Source organism: Ambystoma mexicanum, chromosome 6p (genome assembly GCF_040938575.1).
Source record: "Ambystoma mexicanum isolate Mex_15411 chromosome 6p, UKY_AmexF1_1, whole genome shotgun sequence".
NCBI classification, from domain to species: domain Eukaryota; kingdom Metazoa; phylum Chordata; class Amphibia; order Caudata; family Ambystomatidae; genus Ambystoma; species Ambystoma mexicanum.
The window spans coordinates 688,915,410-688,942,803 of record NC_090935.1 but is presented as its reverse complement, the minus strand read 5'-3'; positions in this window follow the sequence as shown (position 1 = coordinate 688,942,803).

Genomic DNA, 27,394 nt, shown 5'->3' with positions numbered 1-27,394 from the left:
TGACCAATTCAACTTTCCTGGATATTGCAAATGCACAACAATTCCTTGTATTCCATAGCATAGGACACCCCGCAAGATGATTGGATGTTTGGGGGTGTTTGGGACCAGCATTCTGTATTTTTTAGCAACCAAGAAAAGATTTGAAAGCAGATTTTGGATTTCTTTCAGCAAGCACTGCTTTTCATCTGTGCTCCATTTTTACATGTTGGACAGCCCAGTGATAGGTTTCAGCAGTGAGGTCTCCTTCCACCACTGACAACAGGCAAAGTAGATTTGGCAGCCATCTTTTCTGGTTTCAAAGCACAGTTTTCATAGGTTTGGTGCGCATAGGGCAGAGCCTAGTGGGTTAAAACATCCCACAGGATGTGCACGGCACAGCTCTGCCACAATTTCAAATGGCTACTGTAGTAGGGCCAGCCAATCCCTGCATTCACCACCTTAATCTCAAACATAGCAGTTTGATATGCTATGAAGCCTGCCATTCCTGAAGGACGTATCCATCAATAAGTGCATGAAAAGGTATGCTGGCAAGCCTATGTTCTTTATCTGATCTTGCTCTTTTGTCACTTCTAGGCTTGTCTAGGCTTGTCTAAAAAGTATATAATTTGTATATAGTCTAGATTTGGACCATAGTAGAGGGTGCATAACAGTGGAGTTTGTATCTTCCACGAAGTACCATTAAATCTCCCTTTACCGTTGGTTCTCCATCTCACTACACAGGCCCCAGGGTGCATTGCATCACTGTTTGTGCTCCAAAGATGTCCCTGTCAATGTCCAGTGCAGTTAAAAAAAACTATTCTTGTAGGCTGATGGGGCGCCAGCCATGGTTGGAGAGCAAAATTGTTTTATTGGCTGCTTGAAAAGACACTTGGGCGAGAAGGCTGTCCATTAAAAAAATTATCACTGCATCATACATCAGGAGGTATTACATGCAAAACATTTGAAATTTACAGAAATCACGGACTTCATTGTGAAAACTGTTAATTTTATCCATGCACGCTCTTTAAATCAAAGATTGTTTCAGGCGTTTTTAGAAGAGGTAACGGCGGATTCTGGTGATGTCCTATATCACACTAATGTTTGATGGCTTAGTCGTGGTTATGTTCTGAAGCGATTCTTTGCTTTACGGCAGGAAATAAAAGCATTCCTTAATGAAAAGGGAATGGACACTTCTGTCATGCAAGATATTGACTGGGTAGCTGACTTTGCTTTTCTGTCTGACCTGACAGGCAATTTGAATGATTTGAATGTAATGTTGCAAGGAAGCCAACATTTGATATCTGATCTGTTTGAGGCAGTTTGTGCCTTTGAAATAAAGTTAAGGCTTCTGACAGCCCAATTGGAGAAAGGGATGCTGGTATACTTCCCCGCATGTGCAGAGGTTTTCCCCCATGACAAGTGTGTAGGATGGTATCGGCATGTGAAGGTCCTGAAGGAACTGCAAAATGTTTTTGAGAATCGTTTGACACAATTCAAATCACAGTGAGCCTTTATAAAACTTTTTGCAGATCCTTTCTCTGCTGATGTTGACAATGTGCAACCTGAACTTCAACTGAAAGTGATTGAACTTCAGTGTTGTACTGCCCTCAAAACTAAGCAGAGTGGGATGCCTTTATTAGCCTTTTTAACAGTCTATGAACACTGCTCAATTCCCCAATCTGTCACGGAACACATTAAAGATGGTATCTATGTTTGGCAGTACTTACATTTGTGAGCACGTTTTTTCACAAATGAAACTCCATACATCCAGCCTAAGGACAAGCCTCACTGACCAACATCTCCATGCTATCCTGAGAGTAGGAACAACATCACCAGAAATGGACAGCTGAGAAACCTGCAATGTTTCTCACTGATCAAGCATGTCTGGTTCACTGTTTCATCCTTTATGATTTGCATATTTATTCTTGTGCCAATAGGTCCTTTGCAAGAAAGAAATGATAAAAGTGGAATGGAAAATGTGTACTACAAAATGTAAGTTTTAAATACAAATAAAGACCGGTACACCTCCAAAAAGGTAATCTTTGCCATGGGTTGAAAAGGCCTCCCGCCCACCCTCTTACATTTACTTTCGGCCCACTATCGGCAGCATGTAAGGTACATTCGGCCCTCTGCCAAAATCAGTTGTGCACTCCTGGGACACTAATCATACCTTGAAATTGGTACAACCCAGATTTAAGCTTGAGTGATATGGTGGCATTAGTTTTGATTCCATAGTCTTGCGCCTGTTGGACCTTCTCCCTGCTCCTCTTCGTCTTTGCAATTAACTAACTTTAAAAAAGCTCTTAAAAAGTTTCTCTTTGATTATGATGGTTAGCTTTATCCCTCTCTATGCTTCCCTGGTCTTTGACTGATTCTTCTTGATTGATTGATTGATTAATTGATTGATTGATTATATAATTATGCATTTACAGACACTTTATTATGCGCTTTATTATGCACTTTAATATTGTTTATTTATTATGCATTTATAGACCCTTTATTATGCGCTTAAAGATGTGCATCTCCGAAATTAGGTGGAAATGTTCACACATCCTTTAGTCTGTCTGGTGCACATATTATAAGGGACTGACAAGCATGAGTGATGATAGGAGTACTGAGAGACAGTAACGAGGATGGGAGATGCGCATAGTAAAAATAATGATGCACCAGTATTAGGATGCACATGGAAGTAATAATGTGGGACTGTGAATAGAATGAGGAATGTGGGAATAAAGAGGCAATGTGACAAGGATGAGGAATACCAGTATAATAAGGGACTCCAATGAGGATTAGGGTTGAATGGGTAATGAAGGACTCTGACAAGGAATACAGTTACGGGAGTAATATGGGACTATCATGACGGTGAGTGATGCATGGGTAATAAAGGACTGCGGAGGAGGATTGTGGATGTGGAGTTAACTTGAATACTCTGATAAGGATGAGGAGTGCATGGGTATTGAGGGACTGTGATGAGGCTGACAATTTCAGAGGTAATGAGGGACTTTGACTATGATGGTGGTAGCCAGAAGTAATGAGTGACTGTGACAAGGATGAGTGAAGCTTGGTTAAGGGTAATGAGGTACTGTGTTCGGATGCAGTAGCAATGAGGGGCTGTGATATTGATGAGGGATGCATGTGTAATGAGGTGACTTTGACAAGGCTGAGAGTTTCTGGGGTTTTGAGAGTCTGCAATGGGGATGAGAGATGCTGGGTAGGGTTGATGTGGTTCCATGACATGATGCATTGGTAATGAGGAAGTGAGACAAAGAAGAAGGTTGTGATGGTAATAAGGAACATTTATGTGGATGGGAGATGCAGAGTAATGACGGACCACGACATTGATGGGGTATGCCAGGTTAAGTGTAGGGAAATGCCATGACAAGGAGGAGAAAGGCCATGGTAATGGTAATCAGACATTGAGAGAAGCAGCAGAGATGCAGTGGCAATTAGTGAACATTACAAGGATGAGGAATGTAGTGGTGATGATGGACTGTGACTGACCCTGAGTGGGACTGGTATGCCCAGATTTCAGTCCTGTGCCTGCTGGGCCTAGAGACCCAAGCTTCTCCTTACTGATGAGGCCCAACAAGGCGGAAGCATGGCTGGGGACGCTTGTGGTCTCATGCAGAAGAGATGTGATCAAGCAGTTAGGGGCTGGACTGCCCCTTTGGGGGTTGCTCCAAAACTTGATTTGCATATGGCCTTTCCCCTTTTGTAATGGCTTAGCAGGTGAAGAACAGTGGCTTTGGGTTGCCCAGAGCAATGCTAGGGGATAAGATTAATTCTAAACCTCCCATCCATAACCTCTTTTGTTTTGCTTAGTCACCCCTAGTGGGACGGATATGCCCAGATCTGGGTCCAATGCCTGCTGGGCCCAGAGACCCAAGCTACTACTCACTGATGAGGATAAACAAGGCTGACGCATTGCTGGGGATGCTTGTGGTCTCATGCAGAAGGGATGTGACCAGGCAGTTTGGGACAGACTGCCCCTTTGGGGTTGGGACCAAGCCTGATTTGCATATGACCGGTGCCGGTAATCCCTTTGCGCCCTACTACGAGTTCCCTTTGCTTTTAGCAGTCGTTAAGCACAGGACCCGCAAAGGGACACCGGGGTCAACAACGGTACCGTAATTTACGGTACCGTTATTGCTGCCTTCCCCCTTCCCATTGAGCCCTATGGGGGAATGGGGAATGGCCCTGGTGAATGGGGAATTATCGGTCCCTCCGACCGCGGAATGGACCGGTAATTACTCCATTCACCAGGCCGGAGTTGGAACGATTTCAGAGGCAGCCATGCAGCAAATAGCGGCGTGGTTACCTCCAAATTCGGAATGCGGCCCAGTATGTTTATGCATGTTTTTTATTTTACACACAGGGCCTCATTAAGAGGTAGGAGGTAAGGGATTACCAGGTCTGACCAGGTGTTAAGGACGGGACCCACTATGCTATTGCGGACCCGTTATTAGCTACTTCCCCATTCCCATTGGACCCTATGGGGGCTCAAATGGGAATGGGGACTGGTTCTCAGAATGGGGACTTACCGGGTCCTCCAAGGTTGGAATGACCCGGTAAGTACCCATTCTGAGAACACAGACCCGGTATGCGGTAAGGGGGTAGCCATGGTGCTAATAGCACCATGGCTACCTCCTACCGCGTAACGAGGCCCACAGTGTTATTCTTTTTCATTTGCCCATTTATGTTAGCAATATTAAACTTTACAAATATCTTTATGCTTACTCTTGCTGTAATATTAAACATACTGAGATTTCTGCTTATTCATATACTTGTAGTTTGTAATACTTCACATTACGCTTTACACGTAATCACTATGAGAGTGCTTCTGTTCTGCATACTAGTATGCGTATGATTGTTTGCAATATCACATATTACCATTGTTCTCTGCTTATTCATATGCTTTTCACTTGTAACCGTACAAGTGTTTAACGTATTCATATGCATATCACTATCATCGTTCCATTCTGAATTTCAAGTTCTATACTTCTAATTGTTCAAAATATTACATGGTGAAATAGTTCGGGCTATTCAAATTCTTATGCTTGTACCACCGAGGTAATTCATACTTTTGATAGTTTATATGATTATACAATACACGTTACACATATTAATTTTGAGAGTTCTTTTCTGCTTTATGAATTTTCTGCTTATGCACAAGCTTCTGTTTGTAACATTGCACCATTTTTCACTTATTCTTGTGCTTTTTATTATGAGTTCTTCTGCCCAAAATTATGAGTTTTCTACTTATTAATTTGCTTCTGCTTGTGTGCGATATTACACATTTTCATTTTTCTGTTTTTTTTTTTCTTCATATGCTTCTATTTGTAACATCAAGTGATTTGTTTATTCACAAGCTTCCGTACTGGCCCCCTTCATTCCGGGAGCGCAAGGGTCATAATGAGGCCCACAGTGTTGGAAAGGAAAGGTTTTTCTCAGACGTCAATTGTGTATTACATCATGGGGTGTACACAGGGTGGCAGTACGGTGATAGATCTTCAATTACTTCCCCTCTTTAATATGCACAACCACTTACCACATGCACATCTCAATGTATGTTTGTTTTCTTTCAACTTCCTCCAACAATAATTACACATTCTGAAACCTCCTAGGTACCATTCTTGTCCATTTCTGGCCAAACTCAACGTGAAGACTTACCACACTTTTTACCTCTGTTGGCCAGTAGATCTAATACTGCTTGATTCTTTTCTGCAAAATAAAATGGATATCTACAGAATCCATAGATACTACTTTGACACAGTTATTTTCTTGAAAGAGTCATTTACCCTGCAAAGTGCTACCAGTTGAAACACAATCCCAACATATCCTGTTCCCCACTAGCACAAACTGTCTGTTAGCTAACTTACTAAGATATTATAGCTGTGGTGGTAGCTGTGGTGGTTGTAAGGGACAAATGTTCCCATTTTGTCCAATGCCTACCCATAGGTCAGGGATTCTATATCGGGCAGAAATCAGATAGCAAGCAGGACCTTCAGGAAGTAACACCTCCCACAAAGCTTGATGTGTGACCAGGTACCAGTTGAAACCCACCCATGGGACTGGCACAGTTTTGCTTGTTGATTCCTATATTCCATGAAATGGACCTCCAGCTTAAAAAGTAGACATTTGTTTTTCATATCTTCATCCCTTATTTTTTCATAGGTAATTTGAACTCCACAGATCTTCAGGAATTCCCAAGTTGTTTCCACTGCTTCTTGTTCAGCTGTGATGGAGCAAATGTTCTCTGATGCTGATTAAATGGTGGTTCTGGAAATCTGCACTTCTGCACCGACTATGTCCTACTGCAGGGTTTTCTCAGTTGACACCAATTCTTGGGATAATTTTCCTAAGTACCTCTCTAGTGGATGCTCTTAAAGTTCTGGTGATGTGTAACTCACCAATGTTAGCATCTGTGTTGGTGAATTGTGCCCCACTGATAAGCCTTGTAGCCCATTCTAATCTCTCTAATGCGTATTTTGAAGAATGCCTTTGATACGCCACACTCCACACTGCAACAGCTGTATTTACACCATCTCAAACTCTAACCACACATTCTCTCTTACCCCTCCAAGGGAAAACACTTCTTTCTGCTGCAGCAGTCTTATGACTGTTACTTTAGAGCAGTTGGGCAAGTGAGTGGTAACCTGGAAGGTATACAGAGGAAATAAATGCACTAATGTGCACCAGGGTGCATTAACAAACACATATTGGAATCCAGACCTATCTATCTCACTAACAGTATCTTATAATAATGACTGTGAGACCACTCTTGTGGTATTGTAGATTATCGAAATGCCAAATACCCAAGAGACCAGTTGCTTAATGAGAGGGCATGTTTCATTGTGCCTACCATCATTGTGTTGACATATTACTTTTGAGGAATTCAAGCAAACTGTATTCGTTTCTGGGGTATTCCTAAAAGTTAAAGAAATCAAAACAATTTGGAAGTTTCATTGAAATTCATTCTAGTTTCATATTTTTCCACCTGTACTGCACCTCCCCTTAACAGCCACTATGTGAAATCCCTCTGCGATATCTATTAATCTTTTCATCACCTCATCACCAGAACATTGGTAGGTAGTGGTGAAGACAGTGTCATCTTCATCCATGGTATCTGTCTCTCCATGTACCACTTCCCATCTAGAAAATACAGAGTAAGAGCTAAAAAAAAAAGATAATTCAGAAAGGTGAGTTAGTTCAGGTACGATAAAGTTCTTTTGGAGCTTATATCCAAAACTGCACAGACTGGTGTTAAGAATGTTGATTCTTTACCAAGAGCTGGCATGTAGCACTGATCTAAGAACCAATATGGAAGGGTTTCCCATGCACAGGGGATTTGTCCTAGTGTACATTCTGCTGGTTTAGAAAGGAACCTGATGATAAGTCAGCTCCATATTTTCAGCTTTCCTTGGCCCACAAGTCCCACCATGACAGGAAACAATGTATCACCAATGATTCTACCTCAGCAGTAGTAACCACATGCGAGCGGTTGAGCTTTCTTCCAGGTCCATGTTGAGTGGGATGTGGTTTCCACAGTGTAGGTGGAAGAGAGACATTTAGGATAATGAAAATACATCAAAGTTCCAAAGGCACTAAGCTTGTTCTGGCTCTACAGAGTTCTTACAGTGTGTGGCATGTACCCAAGTTTGTAGCTCCTTCACTTTAATGGCTGAATTAGTGGTCAGTGACACCTGATTCTGTCCATGCTGTCTTAGTGCCAATGCACACTTCCATTGATGACAGTTCACCAAAACAATATCCCCTGGTTGTAGAGAATGACAGGCTGCCACTGGCTCCTTAGGCAGGGTCTCATTCACCTGTTTGTGGAGAGAAGCTAGGTATGAAACAAGGCATCTCACATAGTCCAGTAGGTTTTTATCTGTGTGTGGCATGCTCATGTCAATACTTTTCACTGGAGGAGATGAAGGCAAACCCATGGGGAGTTCATACAGGAACTTGGAGGGTATCACTCCTGTCCTCTGGTTAGGCATACTCCATATACTGAACAAAACTAAATGGATTGGCTCTGACCACTTCAAACCAGTCTCTTGGCAGAGTGTAGCCTATCTTTTTTTCAACATCCCATTCTGGAGCACCACTGCACTGGGTGACGTGGGCAAGGGAGATAATATTGAACGTTAAGGACAGCAAAACGTGTGTTAACTACTTGATTGGCTAAGTGTGCCCCACATACTCTGTTTATACTACGGGTATCCCACATCTTGCCCCAAAACCTTTCATTTGTGCCTCGATCAAACATCACAGTTCTTTTCTCTATAGAAAATACTTATGTAATCAAAGTCAAAACCCTTTGCACACACAGGAACGTCTCGCTTGAGGGAGCATTTTCTTATATCTGTAATAGTTGCTCAAGAGCCTTAAAAGGCGGTACCTCTGGTATTTTACTCACAGGCAGAATATAAATGCAGCTACACATTTTGCAGTATTGGTCCACAGAATTGTTGTCACAGTTAACTTATATCCAGTGGTTGATGTGCTGCACATTTGATTACTACTTTTTGTTAAGGAAGCATAATGTCACCCAGAAGAATACTCACATACTGGTGACTTTTTAAGTGGACCGGAAAGAGGTCAAACCCCATCTCTGTTACCACCAATGTCTGATATTGTGTGCAACTCCAAAGGCATTTCAAAAGCCAGAATGTGTTGACATACTGTTGTTCAGTAAAAGGCCAACTTTAAAGGCCCTTGTGAGTGACAGTTTGCCTAGGGTGCAAACATTCCTTGCACCAACCCTGATATTAGGTTGCATTTTTTAAATACCAAATACAACTAGAACAGTGTTTTGGGGCCACCAAACTATACACAGGGGTTGCTATGTTGTACTCACCTTCCAGGCCAAAAGTTGCAAATCATTTCCTGAGTCAGTCCACACATTTTCTGCATTTTGATAGGTCAGCGCACACATAGCAGGTGCTAATATAGCTATCAACCATGATTTCTGAGCGTGCAGAATTAATATTTTGGCTATTGAAGCATATTTTGCTCTGTGGCTTTTCTAAATGTTTATTGAGTACAATGAAATGACGATCTTCAATTATGTTCACGTTTTAGTTTTGCTTCCAAATTTTTCATTATTATATCAATATTTTTAAAAGATGTGAACTTAAAAATAATGTTCCCCTTTATTTTTGAAGATTTATTATTAGCAGGTAGTTAATGCAAAGCGAGTGGTAGCCAAGGTTTGAGATGTTTTTTTATTAGTACCCGGCGAGGGACAATAAGATTGTAACATTCCATCTGATTGGAATGGCCCTCACTGGGTCATTACCAAGCAAACAAAGACTTACCTGACTTCGAGCGACGCTGCCTGAGTCCCTCAAACTTCATTCCTGTTCTCCATCTGCCCACCATGGAAAGGGAGAAGGGACTAGTTGTAGTCCCTTCTCCCCGTTCCTTGATGGTCACTTTGTTAGTTTTCTTTTTTATCACTATTCAATGGCAGCCATAATGCCCCCCCTCCTCGAATTCTTTTGCTTTAATACCATTTGAGCTTTTCATTACAGGATAAGTAAGAAAAATAGGTGTCGAGAATAAGGTACATGAGAAGATTTTGTTGACCTGTACACAAAACAAAATCTTCTATGCAACCTTTTTTTTACATAAAGGATTCTTCAGTTTATTTGACCGATTTTCTGGCACAGATACATCCACGGTCAGCAATTGAACAAAAAGTAACTCAGTTGTTATTTTTATATTTATTTTTGTATGTGTTATAGCTGAAAATAAACAACCTTTCAAATATTACATAAACTATATATGTACAATATATCCATTATATCATTTGCGCATATCATAATTAAAAAATTACAAATTGATTTCCATCATCGGAGCAAATTATACCTTGTCTTAAACAAACTTAATTTTGGGATCCTTTTGTTTTTTTGGCATTTCTTCGACTTTAAGAGATTCTTGGATTTTGGTTCTCCAAGATTGCATCATTTTATGATTGGTTTTCATTATATAATTGGATAGGGTATTCATAATACAATAAGGTTTTTCGAACATCAGATATTTCCTGTATAATGAGAAAATCTTCATTGTATATATAGATAGTATAGAGGGAAACAGTTCCAAGTTCATGTCGTATAGTAGATATAGATGTGGACTGAGATAAAGTTAATACCGATCTCCAGTACAGGCCCTCCGTTCTTTGCCAGAATATCTCTGTTTGCCAGATTCTAGTTTCGGCCACATATGTGAGAATCAGGGCAACTTTTTGTTTGAAAAAATGTACAGCTGCCAAGAGTGAAAATTTTCCATATCTCACCTGTATAACGCAGGCTTGGGAAATGGCTGTTTTCGATTTACGCTGTGGATCGAGTAGATAGTGTTGTCAGACTGATGGTTACTAATAATGAGGCCTAAATATTTGTATTGTTGAACCACCTGTATTTGGATGTTTTGAAGTGTCCAGGGGGATGTTATTCTTTCCTTCTTTTTATTCGTAGTGTCAGTGATCATGATTTCACGCTTAGACTGATTAATTCTAAGTAAGTTGGTTTTAACATATTCGCCTAGCTGTGTAAGAACGGCATATAAACCCGTGGGAGTTTTAGCCAACAACACATGGTTGCCAGGCATTAAACAACAAGGGAATCGTATGTTCTCCAAGCGTCAGCGAGTCAGAGATGATTTTAGCAAATTCATGGCGCATAGCAGCAATAAAAAAGTTGAAAAGTGTGGATGCGTGTAAGCATCCCTGCTTGAGACCCCTGAAAGTTTTAATAAGTTCTGGCAGGTTACCGTCAAGGGACAGCCTTATTTGTATGGTAGGCTGGGAGGGTAATTGATCAATCCAGAATAGCAAATGGGCTGGGCATGCAGCATTGGAAGCTTTTTCATGAGGAATTCTCCACATACGGAATCAAAAGCCACTTGAAAATTGATGACAGCCATGTAGAATGGCTGTTTATTTTGTTGTTCTTGCAGTTTTACAGACTGTAAAGTATGAATATTGATTGCTGTTCCGAGGCCAGGCACACATCCTTTCTGATTCGGGACTTGTAACTCGGTTTGTGCAATCCACTGATTAAATTCTTTCAGAATTAGTTTGGTGAATAATTTACCAGGAACATCTAGTTGGGTGATCAGCTTACAGTTGCCTGGATCACTCCTATCACCTTTTATGTAAATTGGGATCACAACAGGCTTTCTCCATGATGAAGGTAACTGGTGAGTTTTCACGGCCTGTGTAAAGATCGCATTAGTATTTTGGCCCATGCTGTTGGATTTCTTTGAGCATTTGGTGGGACAGGCCAGATGAACTAAGTTTAACAATATGATATAATTTATCATCAATGTCGAACTGTAGAGTGTGAGGGGTAATGGAAGAAATGTCAATTGCATTATCTGGTAACGGGCTGGTTGAATAAAGAGTCTTATAACATTTCAGCCACATATCCTCAGGGGCTGCATTTATTTGAGAAGTCAATTGAGAGAAACCATACACTGTATTCAGCAGACCCCATATCCTGACAGAATCTTTGGACGCTATTGCTTCTAGCATGTGTTTGCCATCTCGTTGGTATATGAGTGTTCTTCTAGCTTTTATCCAATTTTTATATTGCCATTTAAGAGATTTTAGTCTTGCTATTCTACAGGAGCAAGAAAGGGATAGAGTTTTTCCATTCTCTGCTCGATAAGCAGCCTTCCTATCAGCTACCTCAGGGTCAAAGCTATGTACATAGTTCCCAATGGGTTTAGAAGTAATTTGTTTTCTGTTTTTTAAAAATCTGCAAAGCAGTTGCATATGACAGAATCAGGCTAATGGGTGTTCGCTGATTTCATCAGGATCTTATTGAGGCTATCTAGTGAATTGGATGTCCATCAAAATCTGTTTTTACCATTAGAAAGTATCATATCAAAGGCCACAGAAGGTAACAAAGTTCTGCAAGGATTGAACCAACTCCATGAAAGCGAGAGTAGTTCGTGATCACTGGCAGTTTGTGGTTTCGCCTGCAATCGGTATATGAGATCAAACAAGCTTCTGTAAATGCATAATCAATCAGACTGTCTGACGTCCTCTATGCCAGGTGTTGGCCGGAGGAATGTCCACGTGAATGCATCCATTTAACATGTAAAGCTGACGTTCTTTCATGAGTGCATTCTAGCGTATAGCTCCGTGAGTGAGTTATTCAGAGAATTTTTTTTTATGCACGTGATGTTAAGGTTTCCTACCAAGATAGTATGCGCAAAAGAGGGTTGGGCAGCTATTAAATCAAGTAGATAATCCAAATCTTTGATGAAATCATCATCCAAGATCCCTGTGTGGTTCCAGTAGGCATTTATCAAGGTGATGGAGTGGCTACTGGCTTTTATTTTTATCAATTGTAAAAAGCTATTGGGGGATGCACAAGCTTCTAGTTTTAAGTTCGAGGTTGTTTTAAGGGAGACCATTGGGCCTGCCATGGGATGTCCTCTAATCAGAACTTTCACTGTGATCAAGGAGATCACGTGCTGGTCCCACACAGGCGGTGTGGTGAGCCAAATCTCTTGTAAGGCTGTTATAGCATATTCATCTAGAGGATTAGATTTTGTGATAAGATGTTTATAGCCTCTAGTATTCCAGGAAGCCAGGGAGCAGGGCCAGGGTTTTATGTGTTGTTAATATGAGTTCTGAATTGTTCTTCTAAGTAAGATTGAGTCTGTTTTGTATTTTTCTTGTTCATGATTTAAGGGTAACTGTTTTTTATTTTGATAGTTATACTGATTGGGTATATATTGTTTTCCAAGATTGGGTATGTTTTGGTGAGCAAAAGAAGATTTGTTAATCAAAAGAAAGCCCATATTGTATAGCTCAGCTCGTGCTTACCATAATTCAGTTCTTACTACGCCTGATTTTATCCACAATTTGACAACAGAAAGCTCCTGATCATGTATAAATTCGATTTAATCAATGTCTTTCGAACAGAGTTCTTTTAAGGTGGGGATATTGCCTGATATATTCATGACACATGTCCTATTTAGGTCATATGCTGGAAAGGGATGAGATTGGCATTGTAAAATGAAATGAAACTAGCTTGTGCCCTTATTTTGCTGCAGAGCTTTTGTTTTGATTCGTTATCTAGAGATGCTGAAGTTAAAGGTTGTTGTTTTTCATATATAATATTGGTGGGTACTGCCTGTGACTTAGCAATTATTTGATTGTCTCTAAGGGGGGTTCGTCCTAGAATGGAATGAGTTCGGTTGAGGAAAAAATAATTGAAGAGATTTGGTTCTGTTCTCGCCTGTCTTCAAGAATCAAGAATTTATACGAGTTAGAATTTCTGTTGTCAGTATGTTCTCTTTTTTGGTCAGATAGCGATTCTCTCGTTTGAGACGAGGAGAATATAGATATATATATATCGGCTTTAGTTACTATTTCCTCTGTGGTCGAAGACGACAAGGGTTAGGGATTATTTTGTTGTTTGCTTAGGTGAACTGGAATGTCTAAAGGTTCATATGATAGAGATTGGTTCTGCGACTTCACCCTGGGAAGTTGTGAGTTCTTCTGTTGGGCACTTTACAATGTTTCTTGGCAATTGCCATTTGGGTTACTCCTATCACGGTTTTGGGTAGTGTTAAATTTTGAATAAACTGACGAGAGCCGGTAGGTTTATCACTGGCAGTTATTTTCATGTTTTTAGTTTTATAGAGTGAATTACTGGAGGCAGGTGCTTTTTCACTATTTTTGAATACATTGTAATTTGATTGAGTATGTGGTGCACCAGCTGTTTGCTCCTGGGGAACTTCACATTCAATGGTGATTATAGACATCTCAGATTGATCACTCAATGGTGGTTGTATATGCTTGAGTTGTTTTTTTTTTAAAACATGGTCGATCTGGATAGCATACTGATTCTGAGGTATTATCATTCTTTTTAAATAAAGGGTTTAATATTTTTCTCTTTTGCAGAGGAGAATTGTTCGATCTTTGTTGGATTGAATTAGGTTTACTTGTTGGTTGTAAGTACAGTGTGTTGAGGATATTGTCTGTTTATGATTATCAGATGATGTCCCTGAACATTCTTTATTCAGATTATCAGATTTAAGATGCAAGGTGGATGTGCTAACATCGCAATGTTTCCCCTGCATCAGTTGCAATAATAAACTATGTTGTATATGAAGTTTACTATCCATTGTCTCATTTAGTTTGGTAAGCGAGAATAGTGCTATGTTCATTGAGCGCAAGGACGTATCAAGCCCTACTCTATAGTCCATTGCTATAGTGCTGGGAATAACAGGGGGAGAAACTAGCTTCTGTCTTGGAGTTGGCTGCGTAATGGAAATGGATAGTATTGAAGAATTCTGTGCTCAAGGGGAAAACATAGTCGGGGATTGTCACAAATGTCTTGTGTGATTTTTATCAAGATTTTGTGAAAAACTGGTTTGTCTATCTTCATATAATTCTAGAGCTGTGTGAAATGGAGTTTTTACACATCCATTATCGTGGGCATATCTGCATACGTCACCAGGAGATCTAGGTTGGAATTGTTCTCCATGAGTGGTGAAACCATTGGGGATGTTTGAGTTGGAATCGTGGGGTGATGCCACGAAGATGATAGGTCGCTGTGGTGTAAAGGCGATAATAATAACGCACCCGCTATTAGCACCATGGTCCATGCCGGATTTCGCCATGGTGGATGGCGGAATTACCGCCCCATTCCAAGGTGAGTGGGGCGGTAATTCCCTATTCACCATTTGCCCTTCCCCATTCCCATTTTTGCCCCATAGGGCATAATGGGGATGGGGAAGGCGCTAATTACGGCACCGTAAATTACGGTGCCGTAGTTAGCACCAAGGTCGCTTAGCGCCTTGGACTTTAACGCCTGCAAAAAGCAGGCGTTGAAGTGTGAATCAGGCGTTAAGGGTTAACGGCGCCGACGGCGCCGTTAAACCCTTAACGCCTAACTTGTAATGAGGGCCATTGACTCGCTCGCCATTCGAGGTTGTTGCCTGCAAGTTGTCTGGAGTCGCTGGTGGAAACGGCATTGGCAGAGTCGAAACGTCAGCAGATTTGCAGTCCAGTGCACAACACGTTCTTATATCAGAGGTTAAGGAAGTTGTGTGCACGTTCAAATTAGCATTACTGCGTGAATGGTGAATCGTATGTGATGAAGTTTTAGGAGTAATCAAGGAGTTTGTTGACTGAGGGCATGTAGAAAGTAAGAGTATACAGCCTCAGCATGCGATATTGTGATTAGAATGACAGTGGCTAATACTTGAGATTAGTAAAAAGAAAGAGGATACAACTTGGGAACCCTCCCGTCCCCTGCACATTTTGAAATGTTTGGATTAATCCAATACAGTTGTTCAAATTGAGTTATAGGCATTGTACATATTTTTGTTTCTAACAAATATGGTCAGACACAGAAGTGTGAGATAAACAAATATGTATTTATAGCCAAGATATATTATTTTCAGCAAGAATTATAGTTCAGAGAGAAATTATTTACAGTGCATAGAAACAAAATGGAATCAATAGATGAAGCTCAAATTGAGGAAAAATTGAGTCCAAATTAAATAGCGACGCGTTTCGAGGAAGTTCTCCCCTTCTTCATAAGGCCAAACTTGGACTCTTAATGTAAAAGGAGAAACACAAATTCAGTAACGAAAATATTGTAAGCACAATTCATAGATTGTTTATAACATATTCAATTTTACAATTTAGAAAATTTGGTGATGTTAGTTGTAACATGTAATATGCGTTGTAATACATGCAACATTATAAGGTGAATTATGTGGCCCATGTTTGAGAGAGAAACTGAAGGTCAATGAATACACCCCTTCCTGTAAAATAGTCAGTAAAACGTACAACATATTATAGTTCAGTGGAATGATCCCTCTAATGGGACCCATCAAGTGGATGGTGAAACATAAGCTAAAGTGAATATATAGGGGGAAAAAAGCTAGTAGTTCCTAAGCTCTATCGATCTAGTGGGGAAGAAATGCAAAAGTCATTACTGTTGTGTGTAGAAAGTGTCGGAAACAAAGAATCCGACGAAGCAGGAAAAATAAGTAAACAGACTGTCTTCATGTATCAGTTAGTTCCTAGAGACACGGCCAATTCCCAAAAAGATACTAGAAATCTGTAAATAACAGAGCCTGATCAATGTCAAGCTCGTTGTTTAAAAGTAACGGACATTAGTATGAAATATATAAAAATCGAATAACATACCTAGCCAGAATGTGGATGGCGGTAAATAATCAATAGAAGAGCCCAGGTAAAGTGTGGACCTCAAATATCCTGCTGTCGCTGCAGGAGTGCCTCAGAATGTTTGACTTCTGTCATGCAAATAAACAAGCTGAACAGGAATGGAGTCCTGATTAGTATAAAAAACTCAGCAATCTAAAATGGAGTAGTGAAAACGTAACGTGATGTTTAATAAAGGCAAACTGAAATGTTAAAAATTACCATGATTAGGATGTGCACAAGGCACAATTCTTGAAGCTGATGTGAAACTGATGTCAAGATTGTGCGGCCGGTCTACAGCTGAAGAATCCGACAGTAATGGATTAGGTAGAGTATCAACTAAAGAAAGTGTAAGGAAAAAAGAATAATGAGTCTAAGGAACTTTATCCCTGCTCCCTAGATAGACAAATGCTAATGCATTAGCGCTTACCTGGACCGTAGGGGGACAATCCTGAACAGGGTCTGTTCAGCCAAGCAGCTTGTTGTTCACAAACCATGGAAACAGCATGTGACCATGGAGATAAATAGAGGACTAGAGTTATAGATAAAGAAGAAGGACTAAGGAGTAATCAGGACGAAAGATCGGCCATCTTGAAACAAGGTTATATGTTGTGATAGAGTATGGACCTCTAGATATTCAATAAACTGGAATGCATTTGAATCAAGAAGCGCAAAAGTGCGAAATAAGATCGATTGATACAATAAATTCATGCAGTGCAGATACCTAGTGTAAAATGTAAAACGGGCATAACAAATACTAGTCTGCACATAGTAGAACGGGGAGAGGAAAGCTAAGAAAAATAGTTTACCGTGTGAAATAGAATTGAAATAAGCAATGAGAAAATAGTCGTAAATTGGAAAGAACGCTCTGATCTAAGAGGGGGAAAAATAAATATAATTATCAAATCATCAGGGCAAGGTCACTGGATGATTGCGTGTAACCTCTCAGTCTATAATAGGTGGAGAAACTAACCCTAGATCTCTCTTTTTCACATGGAAGACATAGTACAATGTGACAGTCTCAGTTGGGTAAACACATTTAATTTACGGAAGATCAAAATTAAATGTAATCAGTTTAACAAAAATGACATAAATAAGAGTAAACAATAAGAACAATTTTTACATTGAATTTACAGGCAATGATTTTTATGGCAACCATCTATTAGTCTCAACAAAGTAGTGCCTTAGATCACAGTCAGACGCTGGAATAGTAATGTAACTTTCAAGTTTATGTTGTTGAAGATCAAGCATTCCTTATTGACAAATTCAAATCACAAAAAACAGTTCAATGTGAAATCTTCATTTAAACCCCAGGGCTGTAAAGAGCTTAACTTGTCAATCCAATACACCTCTCTTTGTAGTAAGAGTGACTGGTAGTCACCTCCTCTTGTAGGTCGTTTGACAACTTCTAGCATCTGGTATTTTAATTGGGCAATTGAATGTTTCTGCATGTTGAAGTGGCGGGCTACTGGTGAGTATTGGTTATTGCATCTTATGTTTGACTTGTGTTCAGACAGTCTTGATTTGACAGGTCTTTTGGTCTGTCCTACATACACTTTGCCACAAGGGCACTTCAACATATATATGACACCTGATGTCAGACATGTGGAGTAGTCTCTTAATTTGATTTTTTTACCATTCTTGGGGTGAGTCACTACATTACCTTTGATTGTATTATTACAGTGTATACACCCTAAACAAGGGAAGGTGCCTAGTTTTCTGGTGGCTAGGAAAAGTTTTTTCTACTTTGGTACTTTTTCAGCTTTCACTAGCTTGTCTCTTATATTTTGACCCCTTTTAAAACACATCATTGGAGGTGTGGGGAACAATTCTAATAGAGTTTGATCATTGTGAAGGATATTCCAATGTTTCTTTATGTTTTTTTGTGATCTGAAAACTCTGTCTTGAGAATTTTGATATGTATAGAAGTGGGGTATCTTTAACAACAGATTTAGGTTTCAATAAATCTGTACGAGATATCTCTGAAGCTCTATCTTTGGCAATTTCTAAAGTTTCCGGTGGGTAGCCTCTGTTCTGAAATTTACCAACAAGATTTCTGCATTCCTTATCTAGAACTTCTGGGTTAGAAATTATTCTTTTCAAGTGTAAAATTTGACTATATGGTAGACTTTGGAGCATCGCCCTCGGGTGGAAGCTAGAATAGTGAAGCAAATTGTTAACATCAGTCGGTTTATGGTATACAGACGTAGCAATCTTATTGTTAACAATGCTCAAGTTAACGTCAAGAAAATGTAGATAAGGGTTACCAACCTCAATAGTAAATTTGATCCTGGGGTGCACTGAATTAAGGTATTAAAAAAACTGATCTAGGTCATCTCCTGTGCCACGCCAAATGCAGAAAATGTCATCAATAAACCTCTTCCAGGTTAAAATGTATGCTGCCCATGTGGGGTGTTCGAGTACATGCTGACTTTCGAACTGAAACATAAAAGTATTAGCGTACAAGGGCGCCATCGATGAACCCATCGAGGTACCCGATGTTTGTAAAAAGTATTTGCCCTGATGTCTAAAATAGCTATTGTAAAGGATTAAGTTGAGTAGCTCCAGAATGAACTAAGTATTACCTTTCACACCTGAATTGTTAAGTAGCAGCCATTCAACAGAATCTATACCTTCACTATGGGGTATTGAGGTATATAAACTACATACATCAAGGCTGAATAGTATGCAGTCTTCACTGATAGCTGAGAAATCTTTAAGTCCATTAAGAAAGTCTGTTGTGTCCTTTAGGTATGTGGATGATGCCTGTATAAGTGGTTGTAGTAATCTGTCAATGTAGACTGCCAGTGGGTCGAAGACACTCTCTGTCCCAGCAACAATCGGTCTGAGGGATGGATTTTGTTTATCTTTCTGAATTTTAGGGAGCCCATAGAAGACTGGTGTAATCAGATGGGAATCAGTGAGATATTGATGTGTTTTATCATTTATCCATTTGTTCTCTTTGGCTTTTAGCAGAGCATTGTTAATCAGTTCTCTGATTTCTGGTAGCAGGTCCCTATCTAATATAGCACAGGTGCCTGTGTCGTTAAGGAGTTCAATGCATCTTTTAACATAGAAGAATGTATCCATGATAACAATTGCTCCACCTTTGTAAGCTGGTTTAATGGTAATGTCTTCACTTTTCGCCAGTTCATCCATTATATCTAGTTGGCGGTTTTTGATATTAATGAGTGTTTTTCTTCTATAGTCAATTCTGCTAAAATCTTGTAGGATCCCCCCCCCCCACCTAAAAATGTATTTAAAATAATCCTTCAATTTCTTTACTAACCTTACTTACCACAGGTGTGCACTTCTATCTAAACCCTTTGCTAATACTTGAGATTACTCTATAACCAAATCACAATAATGCAACAGCAAAACATATGATCATGTGAATACAATGCGAAGCACATATGTTATAAATAAATATGTTCACGCTCCTGCTTCCAGCGTCCAGCTAACAGCATTTGTCCAAAAGAACTTTCCCAAAATGCACTAGTGCAAAATGTGCATGCCTGCTGGTAATAAAGGATGCTGGGGATGGGGCAGAGCGTACACCCAATTTAGCTCGGAAAACAAGGAAAAAGAGTAAATATACGTAATATTTCGGGCTGATGTTAAATTCAGGTCTCAAAAGTAAAGTCTCTCATAATCCTTGAGGAGTATCCATACCAAACAGGTATTTTCTTTGTAGATTGGGACAGCATGACACCCCAAACGACAGCATCCGACAGCAATTGTCCAAAAGCACTTTCCCAAAATGGGCATGGGCAAAATGTGTGCGCCTGCTGGTAATAAAGGATGCTAGGAATGGGGTTGGAGCTTACACCCAATGTACCTCAAACAGGTATTTTCCTTGTAGATTGGGACAGCAGGACACACCAAATCCCAGCAGCCAACAGCACTTGTCCAAAAGCACTTTCCCCAAATGCGCACACGCAAAGTGCATGCGCCTGCTGGAAATAAATGATGCTGGGAATGGGGGCAGAGCTTACACCCAATTTATCTCAAACAGGTATCTTGTTTGTCAATTGGGAAAGCAGGACACACCAACTGACAGCACTTGTCCAAAAGCACTTTCGCAAAATGTGCGCTTAATAGTTTTACCTCTTCTATTGCATACGATCTTTGTAATGCACAATTGTTTCTTGACCTTATATGTTTTCATTGTTGAACATTGCCTGAGGAAAGGGTCAATTATCTTTTATTTGTAAACCTCTTCTCTAAAAAATTACGATACTGTGTAATCCACATTTTGTTACTGAGTAATCAGTAAAAATGAATGCAAATTGCAAAACGATTATTCCTTTGTCACGTACACTTTCAACATCTGGAATGCAGCTGTACTGCACACGTGTACACTCTCACTGTATTTCTGTATCCTGCAACAAGTGCAAGCATTCCGTCGGAAATCTGATGGTTGTACAAAACGGAAAACAAATAATTCAATGATATTACTATATAGAAGACAGAGAGATAACTAGGTTCATCACTAGCATGGGGGGGTCCCCTACATGCCTACGGTGTGGGGAAGGGGGGCGCCAGTACATGTACTGGGTGTGGGGCCCCTCAAACAAAGAATATAAACAAAACTATTAAAGAATAATGAAATAGTTTCTTTTTGAGGGCACTGCATTCATAAAGAAATTATTTCTGTTACAACACAAATCATTTCTTTATGAAGGCAGAGTGACTTCAAAAAGAAACTATGGGCCTCATTCCGAGATTGGAGGTAGTCATGGCGCTATTTGCGCCATGACTGCCTCCAATAACGATACGCGCACCGGTCTCGTTCAATGGGCACTTACCGGTGTAGTCTGACCTTTGCGGGAACGGTAAATCCCCATTGAAAAAACCATTCCCCATTCCCATTTGAGGATGGGAAGGGGGAAGTAGCTAATAACGGTACCGCAATTTGCGGTACCATTATTGGCTCTGATTTCCCTTAAAGGGTCCCGTCCATAATGCCTGGTAAAACCAGGCGTTGAAGGAGGGACCCCCTAAGCGAACACGTAGTAGGGTGGTAAGGGATTACCGGCACCGGTCTCCTTACCGGTGCCCGGTATACCTTACCGCCCCACTCGGAATGAGGCCCTATTTCTTTTTGAAGTCCAAGAGCTGCCCCCGCCCCATGACATGGACACCTCCAGAGGCCTTCATGTCATGGGGTGGGGGGAGTCCTATGACTTTAAAAATAGTTTCTTTTTAAAGTCACCCTGTCTTCATAAAGAAATTATTTCCATTACAGTTCGGTCCTTTAACAGAAATGATTTCTTTATGAAGTCGAGTGACTTAAAAAAGAAACCATTTCTTTTTGAACTATTAGGGCTCACCTCCACCCCATGACATGGAGGCCTCAAGATCCTTTGCAGAGGATGGGATCAAGCGTCCCTGGCTTCTGCAAGGAGCCGAAGGCCTCGTTCCCTGGACCAACGGATTAAAAGTACGAAACTGTATTTTCTTTAAATGTGTGTTCGTGCATCTAAGTGTGTGTGTGTATATAATATAATGTAATGTGCATGAATGAGTGAGTGCATGATGTATGAGTGTGTGCAGTAGGACCCCAGCCGGCCCATAGGACTGGGGGTTTCACAACCGCACTTTAAGATGAGTAGCAGCACCCTTGAGATGGATGGGGATGCAGATTAATACTCTTGCATCAAATCAATGATGATAACTCGATAGTTTGGCAAAGGGAGTCTGTTTAATGACAAGTACAAAAAACAGGGAGTTCATGAACATCAGCAATCGCTCTATCTTTCTTCTCGCTTCAACTCCAATTAATTTCAGAAAAAACATTTATACAAAAAACTCGTCATCACTGACGTGTAACGCACAAAACTTACCATGCAACTTGATTGGTTCTAGGAAGGTAACTTTAATATAGGTACTACATCTGTATATGGTAACAGGGAGAGGGGATTGGATGAACAATGTCAGGTGGGGCATCTGAGCCCTTCCTTCAAAATGGCTACTGTAAATGTCACTAAAAGTACGACATCTCATTGGTTTTACTAACTATAGGACCCTAGATTACATGGTCCACTATGATTGGGTTGGCATCAACCCCACTCATATTTTTCCACTTGCTTAGCAGCGTGCAGAATAGCTGGCCAGGTGCAGGGTGTTCGTATGCACCCCTAGCTTCCCTCAAATTATTGCTACAATCAATCATCACCTCAGTGGTCATGTGTCAATTATTTATTTGTGGTTGACTTCAAGACTGCTCCTTGGTCTGGAAAAGTTAAGGCGTCTGTGCATGGCACAGGTCCATGTGTAGGCATGAAAGTTCCATCCGTTCCTGCTCGCCTGGTCACATGATTTCGACACTGTGAAATCATCTTATTCTTCATGCAATTTCATCTGTTTGATTTAATTCTGCCAGGCATCTGCCATCTGTGGCTTATCTCGACCTTTCTGAAAAGGATACTGGGCCTCATTACATGGAAGGTGGTAGCGTGGCGCTATTAGCTATTAGCGCCATGGCTACCCCCTTACTGCCGTCGGAGGTGGGTTCCCAGAATAGGGACTTACCGGCCTACTCTGACCTTTGCGGGACCGGTAAGTCCCCATTCCGGGAACCATTCCCCATTCCCATTTGAGCACCTATAGGGCTCAATGGGAATGGGGAAGGAGAAAATAACGGTACCGCAATTTGCGGTACCGTTATTTGCACTGAAGTCCCTCAGCGGGTCCTGTCCTTAATGTGTGGTCTGACCACAGGTTAAGGACAGGACCCGCTGAGGGACCTCGTAGTAGGGCGGTGGGGATTACTGGCACCGGTGTCGGTAATCCCCTACCGCCTGCCGTGTAATGAGGCCCACTGTGTTCTTCTTCTCATTAAATGTATCCACTGTTGGTCTATTTCAGCTGATACGACCTATGGCTTCATGGCGCTATTTACCTTCATCTGAGTTTCTCTCTGTCTTTAATTCTCGATTTGTTTGCTGCAAAGCTCTCCTCTTGAGACCTTTAGTAACCTTTGGCTGATTCTGCTCTTGTGCATAGGGGAAGTATACTTATTTAAAGTGCTGCTTTTGAGGTAGATATTTTACTACTAAGCATAAGCAAGCCTCACGATTTCTTGTTTCTTGCAGTTTCTTGCATATGTACACATTTAAATTAACTGAATATCTTCATCGTGCATGTGGCATAATTTCTGACATCTTGATATCAATTATTTCACATTAAGCTCAGGATGTCAGTTGTCCATGGTGTTTTGTCTCTTTTCATCATTCACAGGTCGTCATCTCTTCTATATGTGAGTCAGCCAGGGTTCTTATGACGTCACCATTCATCTTCCTTCAGTATATTTTTAGCTTCTTCAGGTATTGTATTCTGACAATCGTCATTCTGTCTCATGTGTCGATATGGTTTTCTCAATGGGTACCTTACTGTCCAGGTTTTCTTAGGTGTCGGTACTTCAACAGGTGCTGTTCTTCTGATAGGTACTGGACAGATCCCAACTGTGGCTCTCTGCTGGTTTATTTGCTCATCATATGTCACATATTTTGGTGTGAATGTTCCTGGTACTTCAAAATGGGCAGTTGGAGTATGAATCGAGTTTGGCACCTCCTCTACTGGTAGCTGCCTGGGTGTGCCTGTTTGAGTGTACGGTGAAAGGGTGCACACTTAAATGTATGGGTGGCTGGGTGTGTGTGAGTGTATGGTGAAAGAGTGCACACTTAAATATATAGTTTGGCTGCCTGTGTGAGTGTATGGTGAAAGGGTGCACACTTAAATGTATGGTTGGCTGGCTGTGAATGTATGCCTGTTTGGTGACAGGGGGCACACTTAAACTTATGGGTGGCTGCCTGAGTGTGTGTGGCTATATGGTGACAGGGTGCACACTTAAATGTATTGGTGGCTGTCTTTGTGTGACTGTATGGTGGAAGAAAGGGTTCACACTTAAATGTATGGGTGCCTGCCTCGGTGTGCCTGTATGATGAAAGAGTGCACACTTAAATACATGTGTGGCTGTCTGGGTGTGACCATATGATTAAAGTGTGGACAGCTATATGTATGGGTGTGCCTGTATAGTGAAAGGCTACACATTTAAATGAATAGGTGGCTGGATGTGTGTGTGTGGTGTGTATGCTTGTGTTCAGGGGTGCACAAAACCTAAATTTCAGGGGGGTCTAAACCTTCAAATGTTTGGAGAGCCACTAAATTCATGGGTGGTCAGGGAGGGGCACATTTATTTGTGTGGGGGCATCTAACTTCTTTATGCATTTTAATGAGAGTATTCTAGTGCAGCTTCAATATTAGAAACAGTTAACTCTCTACTGTAAATCGTAAAGCACTCACTTATCGACTGCTGTGAGAATGAGCAGTCTATTGTCCCATTTATACCCTTTGAATCACTCCCAAGGTATGCAAGTACTAAACCCACATAAACATTTCAAATGCCTACAAAATTAAGCATTTGAATGCAGGTAATAACAGTGTAATATTTTATGTTAGTAATTGCTGGGCCTTTGTTAACAGGCGTTGTTTAACATCTGTGTCCTGTTCTGTCCAGCAAAGGCTCTGTAGGTCAGCCAGGTCAAGTCAACATTGCCCAAAATTGTGGGGGTGGGAGGGCTGTAGCCCACTCAGCTCAATGGTGTTACACCAATGCTTGTGTTTAATGCTTTAATTACTTATTGGTAATCTTCATTACTCCTAACCCTATTCGTCCTCATCCCAGTATTTGTGTATGAGGCACTTTGACTCATATATATGTACTGGGATGAGGTAGAGGGACATGGAGTTGATGCCTGGCTTAGTTACCTGTAATCTTCATTATTCCTACTCATACTCTTCCTTGTATCAGTACGTACCTATGAGGCAAGGCTCCTCATACGTTAGCACTGGGACAAGGATGGGGAACGTGGAGGTATGTCTAGGTCGAGGAGCTAATTTTGACATCTGTGATAAAATAACCATGATAAGTGTTATTGCTTCAACTGGCATTTTGGTCCATCCAGTTTAGGTATATCTAAATGTGCACTGGCATGCTTTATTGTAATATGTTATTACATGTCTAGAATGGTCTATATTGTGCAGCCAGATGGACATGGTTTCACTGTGGGATGGCAATTTGAATAGCAAAGCACTACATTAATTAAAGCATTAATGTTCCTGTACACTGTTGGCGACTTGCATGCATTGGAATTTAGGATTGGTGTTACCCTACAAAACAATTGGCTTCATACAAGTGTCCTACTTTCTCTCTAATGATCACTGCTCCAAACTCTCTTATATACTAATTATTTTGGCCCATTTTGCCTCTTTCAACACTGTTGCACACTCCTCTCTCCACCAGACACTCCAGGGTTTTGGATTTCACAAATCCGCTCTTGACTGGGACACCTTCTACCTGGAAGGTCAATCCATGAACACACTTTGAACTCTGAAACATCTGACCATGTCCCTGTCAAAATCCTTCAATGATCATTTTTGGACCTCTGCTCTTCACCCTCTATATTTCTGCCCAAGGAAGACTTATCTTGTTATTTGCTGCTAATTATCTCCTCTTTGCTGATGACACTCAAATCTCTTCCTCCTTTCCCTGATTCAAGCCAGCTATTTCGGAATGGATTTCAAATTCCCTGGCGGCAATTTGTTACTGGGTGGCTCGTTCCTAGGACAAAAGATAGTATTAAACTGGACGAACAAATAAACAATGGCTTTAGATAGACCCCTTTGGGCAGGGGAGTTGCTAGGTCTGGAAAAGACCCGGGGCTAAGCTGATGTCGGAACTGTTGGGACTGGGGGCTAGCTAGTCTTTTGGCTGTAGCTCCTGAGATTCTATCTAGGGCTACAACCAAAAGATCAGGGGCTATAGCCCCTTTGCCCCCCCCAGCAACGCCCCTGCCTTTGGGACCTCCGAGTGGCCTATCTAAAGCAACCAACCATGCTTCAAGCTCAAGGGCCTGTAGGCAGGCCATGCATAAGTATGCACAGAGCCCGGAGGCAGGCCGTGCACAAGTTTGCGCAGGGGCGTGCAGGTCAGCCACGCATGCGTGCCCTAAGGGGCCTTCAAATGACCAATCATGCTCCAAGAACAAGGGCCTGCAGTGTGGCCGCGCACAACTGGACGCAGGGGCTTTCACTCGACCTGCCATTTTCAAAGACCAAGGGCCTAGAGGCAGTCCACGCACAAGTACACGGAGGGGCCTGCAGCTGGGCGGTGCAGAAGTGCATGCAGGTGCCTTCAGGCGTGCTGTGGAATCATAACACAGCCCCTCATCAGTGTTCCATATTAAAACAGCATTTTAAGCTCCATAACACCACCACCACCCCACCCCTACGTGTTCTCTGATCACCTACCTAATCAATGTTGCCCCGTATTTTCTACCTTTCAGCCGGATCCTCTATTGTGTATCCGTAGGTCCTGCCAACACAAACTCAAAATACATCACCCGTATGAGCATTATTGTGAAAACGTGAATATGTTTTTATTTGATTTAAAAACAAAGAGATCCAAGAAAACATTTTCGAACTGTGAGGTAAAACGGTATTATTATAGATTATGGTTGGCAAAACTGATTACAACTATGAGGTAAATGCGGATACGTTTTTGGCTTGTTTGTACAGCATGACGATTGTTTTGCTGAGAAAAAAAAATGTCAAAGTATAGTTATTGAAAAATACATGGGGCCTCATTAGGACCCAGGCGTTAAGGGGTTAACAGCGCCGTAAAAGGTGTTGGTGCCGTTAAACCCTTAACGCATTACTACGAGGTCCCTTTGCAGGACCCGACCTTAACGGCTGGTCTAGACCAGCCGTGAAAGTAGGGGCCTGCAAAGGGACTCTCGAGGTAAGTACGGTACCGCAATTTGCAGTACCGTACCTACAGCCTTCCCCATTCCCATTATGCCCTATGGGGCAAAAATGGGAATGGGGAAGGGCCATGGTGGCATGGGGAATTACCGCCCCACCATCCTTGGAATGGGGTGGTAATTCCCCATTCCGCCATGGCAAACTCCGGCATCGACCACGGTGCTAGTAGCACCATGGTTTTCCGCCAGAGTCCTAATGAGGGCCATGGTTTGGTTTTTCATATCTGAGGAGTAAAGTTGTAAGCAACTCTTTTAAGGAATTCGCTGACGTCGGTGTCTGAATAGCTTGGCGTTATGTCTTGCAGCCTTTTGTCATGATCGTTATACTTTTTGCACATGTAAAAACATGCTGCACCTGCAATATTTTGTTCCATCTTCATGC